Below are 12,736 nucleotides of genomic sequence, written 5' to 3'. Positions count from 1 at the left end.
AAAGGGAAATATGATCCTTGGGATTACAAGTATGGTCCTTTGAAGTTACAAATGTGGAGCTGTCAATGACATTCCAAAGGAATGTTGAGCACTGGTCACTAATGAAACATGAGTTATGATAATGGTTGGTAATGATAATTCTTATTATGCTAACTGTACATCCAGTATTAAAATCTTATCTAAGCACTGGAAGGCACTAAAAGGCGTCAGACTTCTAGGGGTCAAGGTTTTAATCTGTGTTGAAGTCTGGTTTTACTGTAGATGCAAGAGGAAAAGAAAGAGAAGACAGGATAGACAGGATTCTGCTGACAATAAACAGTAAAAATAGAGAAATGTTTTTGCTTTCCCTTTTGAACAGTTTTGGGTCTGCTTTAAATTCTCTCACTCTCACTTTTCTCTTTTTTGCTGTTTAACTTCAGAGTTTATGAAGTGACAGAGGTTTCTTTGGTCTTTTGCCATCAGAAAAATATTGGATCTGTTTTGAAATGTACAGGGTGGTATAGAAAAGAGAAAGGAATAACAAAATACCCCACACTCACTCTTCCTTTATGTTTAGGGACAAAAACCAGTGAGAAGACAGAAGTAAAACTCGAATCAGAAAAAATATCAAAACCTTGAGATTACAGAATTTGAAGAAAACCTTAAAAATTAAAGAATTAAAGAGGAGACTTCACAGTTTTGAAGACAAGGCCCTTTTTCCAGTTTCATTTGAAAAGCTGCCACAAGTACTATTCCATCTTTGGTTCAGGAGGACGCAACACCAGGAGGCAGGAATTCACACTCTCCTCCAGTTACAGGGCGCAGAAGAGGGGAGAATCAGTCATGTGGGTCACAACTATGAAAGGAACAAATTACTGAATCTTTGGAAGGCACAAGGTTTTAATTAAAAATTCCAAATTACATTAAAGCCAAGATTTATCTACCTGAAACACAGACAATACTACTCTGTAGCAAGGATTTGTTTGACCCAGTTATACTGAGTTTGCTTCATTCACTTCTCTCTGGTGTTGTGCTAGCAAGATATTGTTATTCCCATCAAGTTACACATGATGAGTGCAGTGATGAAACACTCCGTTATATCTGCTGTATGTACATTTGGTACCACCAACCATCTTGGGCTGCAAAAATAATAATATAGGTACCTAAAAAGAACAGATTCTGTGGTCTCTTTATTACTGTCTTTACAGTAACTCTGGAACAGAGTAAAAAGAGTGGGTTATAAAGATTTCTCTAATTAGAGGCATGAATATTCCGATCAGTTCAGAGCTGTTAGGCAGTTGTTTTTATCTGCTTAGCGGAATGCAGTTCACAGTACTGAATAATCTCAGCCACCCTCCCTGTTTCTGAGCACTTTGTAGGAGGTTAGATACTATTAGGCTGTCATTACTCTGCATTACAGCAAAGCTGAAATCTCTTGTGAGTTTCTTCATGGAAAAGTTAGTCTGTGGCAGGAGAAACATCTTTGGCAGTGTAGGATAATGCCATGAATGACTAAAGAGCTACACAGAGTGAAGAAAGACAAGGCCAAATAAAGACAGCTTGCAAACTCTCCTCTGAGTTATGGACTTGAGTATTAAAGCTGGCCACTAGAAAAGCGTTGCGCGCAGTGACAATAACGGCAACGCTCCAGGACTCCTGCAAGGGCAACCATGGGCTAGATGGAACTTCTCAGAGGAAGTAAAATATTTGCCTCGGTGCAGTAGGTGTGGCTTTGACAGCATGGTGGGTGAGAAGAATCTGCTACAGATCAGCAACTCCAGCATACACTGGCTCTCTTGGCATAATTCAACCAAGATGCCTGTTTCTTCCACAGGCACTTTATTCTGGAAGAGACTGCCCAGTGCTGTTCCTGAGCAAGCAGAGTTAGTTCAGTTCATGTCCCTCTGTAGGCAGACTGCATAGCTGATCTCACCCAAGGGCCTTTGTCTGCTTCCCCAAGGTATGAGTAATTTTTATCAGCATCGATGTACTTTAATCTTGGAGCAGGGAGACAGGACCCTTCACTGTTATTTGCAATGGAATTGCAAGGGCTATGAAACAAGGTGACCAAAGTAACGTCTGACTCTGGAAGTTATTGTTCTCCTTATCCATTGTGTGAGTAAGTATTGTACTGACTGTTGTACCAAAAGGTTAGAAGTAGAATTATCTGTATATTTTAACTGTGTACCTTAAGGAGCTATCTAATTAGCCCAACACAATGCTAGCACATTAACTACACTTCAGCAGACTGAGAGTATTTATTAGTGAGAGAACTCCTACCAGAAACCCTGGAATTTTTACAATACATTTTTGTCCATACTTTTTGGAGCAATAATAATGTAATACCACTCTCCCTCCCCAAATAGCTGCAGGGTCCCTTTTAATGAATAGGAACAAACAAACTATCCAGCTAAGCCCAGAAACATGACCCCTATCAAAAGCAGAATCAAACAATACCCTGAAACAATCTACATATACAAGAACAAACTTTTCTTGTTCTTCCAAAGATCAACTCAGCAGGTATTTGGCATTCAAAAACTCCTACAACAACAGAAATGGTCTGTGTGGAAGAGGTTTTCTTTAGCATTATTGTTGCAATTATTTGGAAAAGAGAAAAAAAGAAAGGAAAAGGTTTAGAAAACAATTCTGGAATATTAATCTCGGCAGCATTGTGTACAGGCAGTGCTCCTGTGCTCTCATTCACTGACAGTTTATAAAGCCTGATGCTTTTAATGTAGAACTTTTCTCAAATCTCCTGGCCATCTACTACCAGCTCCTGTCATCATTTATTGCACAGTCAACAGTGGCATTTTCCATTTCTCAACAAAACAGTATCTGATGACCCCAGCACTGTACCAGGCATGGAAGAAACTTACCCTGAGCTCAAAAGGAAAGGACACAGCCATACATAAATGGTAGGCCCAGGGGGAGACACTGAGATGCTTAGTTGCCCCACACTGAGTAGCATTGGTTTGTCATCCTTCTATCAAGACCAGACAGCGAAATAACTCGGAAAATCCCTCAACCTCTCTTGGGGTGAGGCAGGACCTTTCCACTAGTCCACTGTGGGAGGTTCATGGGAATGAAGACTGGAAAGAAAACAGAGCACTTGGCAACAAGGTGTTCAAGTGATGCTCTCCTTCATCCCCCACTGCCTCACAGGCTGCCAGGGTCCAAGTGGCACAGCCCTGCACCACTCCAGCCATCAGATTGCCACGTTATCCCAGGGCAGCTGGGGAGGGGCAGCTCGCCATGCTTTGCCTAAATACACTTCCATCAAAGCTTGTGAAAGCAAGCGGTCCCTCTGGGCTGCCCTTCTCTCCGAGTAAAACTGAAATTACCTCTTTAGACTCTGAGTGCCCTTTGGCAGGGATTGTCTCACGTAAGTGTGCAGCACAGAGTGCCCTGATCTTCTTTAGGATATCAATGTACCACTACAAGTGAAGAAATGCCATATGTGCATGACAGAATTTATAGACCCCAGTGCTGGTTTTAGTGGTTATGACCTTTAGGGTTTATTAGCACACTGAGCTCTGAGTACTGGCTACTGCTCTGGGAAAGTCACTTCCCTTTCTGGTCACTTATATTTTTAGCTCATGTTTAGAAGCATTAAACTAGTGGAAGCAGAGACCAACCCATCAAAGCTCTGTATTAGGAGACTGGAAGAGTGCAAAGAAATCAGCACTGAACCTTGAAAATAATACAGATTGTTTGCGCAGGCTACCCAAGATGGTGTCTCCTAAGTGCTCCTGGCGCGAAGTGTGATGTTCCTTGAGACAGTATTATGCGATGAGATGGGAAGGCAATAAAAATATTAAATAACCTGCTAATCCCTCTCAGAGCTGGAGTTTTAAAGCAAAAGGGAGTCTCCACATCAGTAGTTTCAACAGAAGGATTTAGATTTGCTTTTTTCTTATTATTTATTGGTTTTTTAATTTCTTTTCACTAGGAGACCTGAAAGGACACTGCTCGTCTTAGCTCAGATCCAGATGACCCCAGCACTTCCTCTGAGTGACCCTTTCTCTGTACATGGGTAGCATCACAGCAGTCTGTCATGAAGCAACTGCTACCATTGCATTCACCACTTTGATCCATCAGAGCTTGGGGGGTTTTAATTCTGTTGCAAGGCCTGTATTGCTCATGGGTGCTCCAGAAAGAGAATGAGTAATAGGGTGAATGCGTGTTGGCTTGAGTTGGGTGGTTTAGTCTATAGAGGAATTACTGATTTGAAACGAGTCCAAATATGAGTCATCCTGCAGAAGTGTTACATGGAGATTCTTATTTGCAATCTTGCAAAGTGCTGAGGGCCCTCGAGTGTTGCAAATAGAACTGGAGCACGCTCAGTGCGCTCCGTTCTGACGAGGAACCACTTGGGGTTTGTACAGATGCTGAGGGCACCCGCCCCCTGCCTCAGCAGCGGGAGCACAGCCGGGCCGCGGGCGGCGGGCAGGGGAGCGCTGCCGCCTCCTGACAGCGCGGCCCTCCGCAGCGAGCCGGCATCACCGCAGGGGCTGGCGGCGCGGAGCTGCGGGGCTGCCGCAGAGGTCTGGTGCAAGGTCAGCCTTAGTCCACAGCGGTAACTGAAGAGTGGTAATAAGAGGTAATCACTTAAGATGAGTGAGTTTTTTGTTCACCGCCTGCCTTTGTATCAAGGAAAGCGCTCAGCCACTGGTCACACACATCCCCCCTTCTACACCCCTGCCTGAGGACCAGAAGCATCCTCTGCTTTTGGAACCAACACTGCAGAGCAAGCTGGTGGCGGCTATGTGCTGACAGGGGTTGGGACACCAAGCTGAACAGGGCAGTACAACATTTTACAGACTAAGTAACCCATCAGTCACACAGATAATGGTCCTGAACTGATCTACAGCCACCAACCAGGGAAACAGAGGTGGCTTAAAACTATTTTACATCATATTTGAACTCAGCTTTGCCTTCTCTGTGTTTCAGCATCCTGCGCTGCGTTTCTTGGCGCTGTGACTCTGAAGCATACTGTCCAAACCCTCCATCTGAACACTGCTGTGGGGAGGAGAAGGGAGCAGCATGCATTTGCCTGGCTTAAGGCTGATTATTGAAACACAGAGGCCTGCAGTTCCTGAAGACTCAAGGGGAGAGAGTAAATATTTTTTCCTGGCAGATTCTCTTTCCCTTCCCAGCCTCCTAATAATTTCTCTGCCTTGGCTGCTGTTAGACTCAAATGGATTAGGCTGTGGGAAAGAGTAGCTACAGCAAAGAAACGCACATGAGGGATCTTGCTTTGACATCTGCAGGTAATGCATTTTCTGATTATTGCTGCAGTACTGCATAGGCTGATGTTCCTTTACAGACAGATGCAAAGACTGCTCTGGATGTCGGAAATACTCAGCATCTGCTTCAGTTCTGGAAGGACAGAGGGTTTTTTTCTTTTTCTCTTAGTTACCAGAGCAGGTTACTAAGCATACGTCTTTTTCCTATTAAAGTGAGGAGGTTTTGTGTTCCAGTGCCCAACTGTCCAGTGTGATTAGAACTGCCAAAAACAATAACCCAGGAAATTTCATTTTCCACAACATTTTAGCACTGGCTGACTTGGTGGAATCCCAGCAGTGAGCTGTGAGCAATGATATATGAAGTGAAAAATGTTTGCCCTCCCTCCCAAGCCTCTCTGCATACTGCATAGCCTTCCTGCTCACAATCCATGCTGAGCTCATGGGCTGTGCTGGCAGGCTGAGTTCCAAAGTAGATGCTGGCTGCATGTTTGCCAGGTGGGTTTGATACCACTGTGACCAGATAGATTGCAAATGACCATCCCAGAAGAAGTTCTCCCTATTGCCATCCTTACTTGCAGACAATACAAAAAGACTGGCTTGAGGCCCAGGGTTCAGGAAAACTTGCCTTAAATTTGTGTTTGCTTAGTCCATGTTATAAGTAAATAGCTTTGTACCTAGTCACAGCATATCATATTATGTAAAGCAACCCTGAAAACGGCCTCAAATGCCATATTCCAAGGGAAGTAGATGGACTATAACGAAGTTTGTCTGGCAATTGGAAAGCTTGTGAGTCATGTGAAAGTACTTGGAACAGGGAATAATGCAGTTTACTGTAGTACGGACATGTACTAAGTGGTCCTTCCGAAATCTGTTCATGTGGAACAAATGAATCACTGCAGCAGGTAGGCAGGTAGAGTTCATAACAAGCCATAGCAGGCTTCCTTCGATGACTTTTACAGTTTGTCACTACTCAGATACCATTTCTGCATTCAGAGGTTAGGGTATAATGGGATGTGCAGATGCATAGATATTTTCCCTTCTTTTGACTGACTGATTTGAATAGGAACTACAGGCTCTGTGCCACAAATGGGAAAGGCAATTCTTCAAGCTTTCATGAGAAGTTCTTTAAATTATTAGTTTCAGCAGTAAAATGTTGGCTATATTTATGTTTACAGAAGAAAAAGTTGGGTATAAACTTTCTAACAACTATACAGACTCTGAAAAGATTTTCAGGTTTTTTCCCCCCTGTTCTGGTGTGGCAATAATATTTGCCAAGTATGCAGTGGGTTTATTTTTTACTCTTAAAATCACACAAAAAGGTCACCAATTAAACTACCCGCCCCATATGGAATTAAGCAGAAGCAGATCAGTAGTTAAAATAGAGATTCTCGTGGGGGTCTTCTCTAGATCTTTACGTTTTATTACTTTAGCATTTGAAGTCTACTCTGAGTATCCAGTTTAGCTGAAAAGAAGTCACAGACCTAATGGTTTTTCAAATTTGTCTGTGCTTTTTATTTTGCATCTTTCAGGGCACCGCAATCCTGTTTATTCAAAGGTCACTGTGCTGAAAGCAATATCTGCAGATAACAAGAAATACTGAAGACAGTCACAGAGGGTAGAAAAATACAAGTCCCATAACCCTTCACCTCTATTCCTTTTTGGTCTATTGGTTTTACAGATGAAAACAAAGGAAATTCTATTGTACTGAGTTTGCCTGTGCAAAATAAATCAGATTTAATTCTTGGTTCCCTCCCCCTCTCAAAAGAGCACACTAGATTCTGCAGCAGCAAAAAGGCTTTGGTTCTGTTAACCCTTCCATGGCTCATGCATGCTCAGCGACATCAGTCTCCATAAAAATCCATAGAAGTCACATAAAAATTTCCAATATTGACACATCTTACATGAAAGCCAGTTAGCCCTGTAGGTCTTCCAATGGTAGACTAAAGTAAAGAAGTAAACTTATACCCTCTCAAATGTTTTGATTAGACCATAACTCAAAACATGCTTTAAATATAAGAAAATCACTGGTCTATTAAAAAACTTTTCCAAGATATATTTGCCAATTGCAACCACTAAACACTTGTGTACATGGCTGGAACAGGAAACCCGAGTCTCCAGACTCACAGCTTCTGCTGCTTAAGGCTATTCCTGGTAGGACCTAATGTCAAAATGACATGATTATACCAGGCCACACGAATTAGCCAACGTGGCCTCTTGCAGGCATCAGTTCTGTTTTGGAGAAGTATTATCTATAACATGATAATGACCCGATGGCTGCTAGTGGCTAACATATTGCTGTGTAAAGACGTACCACTGAAATCAAACAGGTCAACAGTACACAAGATGTCAGCATCAAGCTACCTTCTTTGTGATTTGCCTCTGACTCTTGGAAAAGGTTTCGGGAATAGGGCAAATGCAGAGGTCAACCAGCCACGGGCTGGATGTGAAGATTCTGGATCTCCCTTGGGTTTGCATGCCTCCCCATCATTTTGTATATACAGATACAGATATATACATGTTGAACATGTATATGTGTATATATATGTATATTTGCAACATCTTTTCTGGGATTGTTCTCTTTTACAGTCTGCAGTGTTATGTAATGCTCTTGGACCAGATTCACACTGAAAATAAATGTCTCCTGTAAAGAAAGCTGTCTATCCCTTCAGAGAGAGTAGTGTGGATTTACAGACTGAGCACGCTGGTAAACTTTTTCCATTCATTACACCAATGAAAACGTCTCAAGAGAAGTAGAGTTTAGGGAAGCAGTGAACTTGAAAAGCAGAGCACAGGAAGCTGACATGTGCAGCAAATTCAGCTTGCGGAAACTAGACATTAATATTTTAAGACTGGAATCTGGGGCCCGCAGCTGATAATGTAGAATTCGATACTTTTGGTAACCTGCAAATTTCCAGTGGAAGCCAGAATCTCATATATGGAATTTAAGCAGAACATAAGCCATTTTACTGACAAGAAACATACCCATGTTGACCATAACCAGCATCAGTCTCCTAAGGTAACTTTTTTGGGGGGGTGTATCTGTTCCACAATCTCATCTGAGGCCCTCAGACAAATCAGAATGTCCTTTGAGCACTTGCCATCAGCAGCAGGCCTCCAGACAGGCTCAGCCTGCTCAGAGTGATCACTGCAGAGGAAGGTGGCCCACTTTCTCTCTAACCAAGCGCTGATCTGAAACAGTTCTGTTCCAGACAGGCCTACAGAAAAATCCCCAGTGCAAACTGCTTTTTAACCCTTTGTAAAAGTAGAACAATATTGATTTTCCAGGAAAGCATCTGTTTTCCTTAAACACTGTTGTTACTTCATCACAAAAGAATCAAGGTCCAAAAAAAAAAAGACTTATTTTGCATTGTCAATTTTCCAGCCAAAAATAAAGTTTGGCAGGTTTTGATCTTGCAAGAAAAGTCTTGGTTTTCCATGTAAAGGAAACGTTTCCCAGGTGTTGTTAAATTCAACAGTTAAGCAGCAAATAACTTCAGCTGCAAAAGGGCAACTAGGGAAAATCTGAGCCTTCTGCTGGCTGGGGCAGGGGACCTTCTGTGCCTCTGTCTTCAGTGGTAAGATTTGTCTTGAGGAATCCCAGGCTAAGGGGAAAATCCCAAGCAAGGAAGACTTATCCTGGGTGGAGGAGGATTAGGTTAGGGAACATTTGAACAAACAGGGAACCTAATAACATGCACCCATGAAAGGTGAGGGAGCTGACTGATGTCCTTGCAAGGCCACTTGCAATTATGTTTGAAAGGTGATGGCAATTTGAGAGATTATTCAGAACTGGGAGAAATCAAAATCTCTGTCCAAGAGATCCTGGGAACTACAGGCCTCATCTTGATCCCTGAAAAATGATGGGGCAAATAGTCCTGGAAACTGTTTCCAAGCAGATGAAGGACAAGCAGGTGATTAGGGATAGCCAGCATAGATTTATGAAGTGGCAGTCATGCCTGACAAACCTAATAACCTTCTGTGATGAGGTGATGGGCTTGGTAAATGAGGGGAGAGCAGTGGATGTTGTTTATCTCAACTGTATTAAGGCTTTCACTGATGTCTCCAATAACATCCTCATGGGGAAACTGATGAAATACAGGAGATATATATAGATCTGTAGATAATAGATATATATGCACACACATACAGGAGAGAGAGATGAGAAGGTCATGAAGAGAAAGGACTCATGCTGTTTGGCAATACTAGTCCCACGCCTTTTTTAATGGCTCGAAGAGGATATGAAAATCTTGTAAAACACTTGCATGGGGCAAGTAAAATGTTGACGTGGCTGAACCAAAATTACCACTTGTTACTGTTTCCTTCATCATTGTTACCATCATAATAAAAGGAAGAGGATTAGGCAGGGTATGTAACATGGCAGCATGGATGGTCACGTAACAGATCCAGCATTTCAGATGACAAAGGCACATGCTGCTTCTCCAGACTGATGTTAGCCTGCAAGTGCATTATTCTGTCTTGCCTCTCTGCCTCCAAATAGTAAAAGGCTTTCTAATCTAGATAGCACAGGGAAGAGGAAGATGCATGAGGGTGAAAATGACTTCAAAAGAGGCTGATGTCTATTTACCCAAGTGGAGGAGCAGCAGGTTGAAAATAACAAATGGTTCAGGACTGAGTGGACCTGAATCCTGGAATAAGAAGTCCCAAGATCTTGCCAGGAATTAATACTGACAGCATTAGCTCCATAAGAAGATAGGGCATAGCCCCTCAAAAAGACATTACATTGTCTTTCAAATCCTGGGATCACCCTGCCTGGGCGCTGTGAAGAGAATGTAATTCTTGTTTGGGCTGCAGCTGCTGAAGGCATCATGCATAATATGTTGCTGCCTTGTATTCAGATGAAGGGAATCATTCTTCCCATTGGTATCTAGTGATTTTTGAGAAAAGAGTGAGAGCAGAACTCTCTGCACCTTGGCAGCACAGCCGCATTCCTGGCTGCCACTTCATGGACCACCACGGTACAAAACTCCCCAGGATGCCCCAGGGTCAAGGACCTGCCTAACAGCCCACAACATTCATTCTCTCTGGACCAAACTCTGAGGCCAGGCCACAAGAAGAGAACTGTACAGTAGTGTGCAAATACAGTTTGGGGTGGACTAAGCACAGAGCTACAAAGGCAAACAGATGCTAACACTTGCATTAACACTCCCCAGAGCACCCAGGCCTGCAGCTCCAGGGGATCTCCTCCCATGCTGCCCTTTGAAAGTGAGGCTTGTAACAGAAGAGTTACAACAGTGTTTCAGCATTAAGAGTCATTAAAAATGAAAAAAGCCTGTCTACCTAATCACCAAAAATGCCAATTTACAGAGCCTATTAAAGCTCTGTTTTAATGCAAACCTCTCCCATTTTTAGCTTGAGACTTACAAGAAGCTTTCTGCAGTTCTGTAATCCTGCCAAAACTCTGCCTTTCTTTCATTTGCTCTCTCCCTCCCCTTTCTTCCTTTTCCCACCCACATATTATTTACTCAGAATACGACCTAATTACAGTTTGTGGTTATCTGAAGGACCTGCACTCCACTGCTGCAGCTAAGGGCTGCAGGCTGAATTAGGATGCACAAAAGATCTTGCTAGTGAGAGTGATTGTTAGACTTGCTGGAGTCATAAGCAGAATCTATCAGGGCAAGGCAGTACCTCCTTGAGTCTTGGATCTAAACAGTTGTCATTGCAGGTCTGGAGTGTGGCTTATTGTTTTAGCCAAAGTCAGTTTCTCCTCTATTAAATACAGTTGTGGTTTTTTTCCTGGCCTAATCCTACTCACGCTAAAGTAAGTGGTGATTTTGCTGGAAGCGATGCTGTGTCCTTTGTTGCTAACCATAATGGCGGTGTTTGCTGTGCTTCAAGCCAAGATCCTAAAGAGACTCCAGAGACATTTTTTTCCTCCCTGTAGTCTCACAGAACTAGTTTTCCTTTTCTCTTTTTTTAAGACAATGTGAAAGAGACAAGCAAAGCACAGCATCAGAAAATGGATGAAGGAAAAAAAGTCCTGCCTTTGAAAGAAATCTCTGTGAATCTCTGTCAAGTATGAACAAAAGGGAGGAAATGGGAGGCTGAGAAGGACAGAGCATCTGCTCACATTGTGACTGTTGTCTCCTTCCAAAATTCAAGATCTAGAAGGCCAGAGCTCTAGTTCTGACTGTGAATACCTTGGCTTGTATCTGATGCTCTTCCTGCACCCACTGCCTTCAGCTGGAGTTTTGCGACTGACTTCCTTGGAAGTATCATCATGCATCAAAACCTGCATTGGTTTAGTCTTAACAATTAAGGATTGATAAAAATGATCCCTATTACCTCCTGGAGCAGGTGAACTGAGTAAAACATGAGTGGAGTATACTGGCTAACATCTTTCCCAGCAGCTAAAGGTCTTACCCCTTCACTCGGTAGTCAAGGCTTTCTGCTGTGGTAAGTCCTGGCCATCACCGAATCCTACAGCAGCTTGGTCAGTAGTTCTCAGGCATCCCTGCTAGGCAGGGAAATACCTCCATTTGCACAAGGACTCATTTGTCACAGGTCAAGCAGATACACACATGAATAACCAAGGAAGCATGTCTGTGCTGCATCTCCCCTCTTACAGACCTCTGCACATCTGGGACAGGGTTATCGTTACATTTGAAATACTCCTCAGTGCTAGAATCCCAAATGCTTTTCACCTTATGGAGATTTAAGGAAATGTGAACTGCCCAGAGGAATTTCAGTCTGGAGTCCTATGGTGCACCAGAAAGCTGACTGCAAAGAGCTGGAAAAGTTAAAGAACAATTGGAGAGGATATAACTGAAATTCATCCCAACAGGCAAAAGGGCAACAGAGGCCAATGGGAATAAGTGAGGATGTGAAGATTAGCACCAGCAAAATGGAGAAGTCTTTCAAACAGAAACACTCTGGGAGGGAGGCAGACAGCGGAGAGCAGATCTAAAAAAAAAATCCAACAAAAAACAAACCAAGGCTGGAGCAAGTTAAAAGAATAGTTAGCAGAGGAAAAGAAATAGAGACAAGCTACTAGCAGCCCTGCATTGTTCAAAAGCTTTGGTTTTTGCTAGCAAAAGGTAAAAGAGAATGGTTTCTGCAAAAAATAATGGGATGGGGAGGGGGTGAAAATTAGGAAAACCTGTACGTATTTCCTTCAGAATCAAAGAGGACCCCTGTCAGCCTAAGTGGGAGTCACCTAAGGAGACCTCCAAAGACAGATTGCAACTTCACTTTGTTTCTGCCTTTACAAAGGAGGATTGATACACAGTGCTAATGTGTTTCTCCTTGGAATGGCAGCAACACAGTTATAAAATGCACAGAACCACCAGCAGAGAGAAGAGACTGGGTTCACCATTAGCCCTAATCTGTGAGCTCCCAATCCTCCCGCTTGACCATCAGAGCTGCTCCTGAAGATATGGGAAACATCTGCATGGTAGAGACAGTAGTTTACAGGGATATCCGCCTGGATGCAATTTGAGACATATTAAATGTTGTTTGTCAGGTTTAGTGTGACAGTCTAATCTATTATG

The 12,736-nt window shown here is 42.9% G+C and overlaps 1 long non-coding RNA gene across 1 annotated transcript in view; it reads right to left on the bottom strand.

Moving 5' to 3' along the window:
• Positions 1–11,704, bottom strand: part of LOC133224235 (uncharacterized) — a 105,674-nt gene extending 93,970 nt beyond the window's left edge. The window contains exons 1-2 of the long non-coding RNA XR_009728798.1: positions 11,610–11,704; positions 2,856–3,068 (exon numbers count right to left, since the gene is read on the bottom strand). This is a non-coding gene — a long non-coding RNA (uncharacterized LOC133224235). The remainder of the gene's footprint in view (positions 1–2,855; positions 3,069–11,609) is intronic.
• Between the last annotated feature and the right edge of the window lie 1,032 nt (positions 11,705–12,736).

The sequence above is a fragment of the Neopsephotus bourkii genome, unplaced genomic scaffold (assembly GCF_033783945.1).
Source record: "Neopsephotus bourkii isolate Nb327-2 ecotype Australia unplaced genomic scaffold, CSIRO-AGI_Nbou_v1 NB_1663, whole genome shotgun sequence".
Taxonomy (NCBI): Eukaryota; Metazoa; Chordata; class Aves; order Psittaciformes; family Psittacidae; genus Neopsephotus; species Neopsephotus bourkii.
This window is presented reverse-complemented; position numbering and strand designations above follow the sequence as displayed.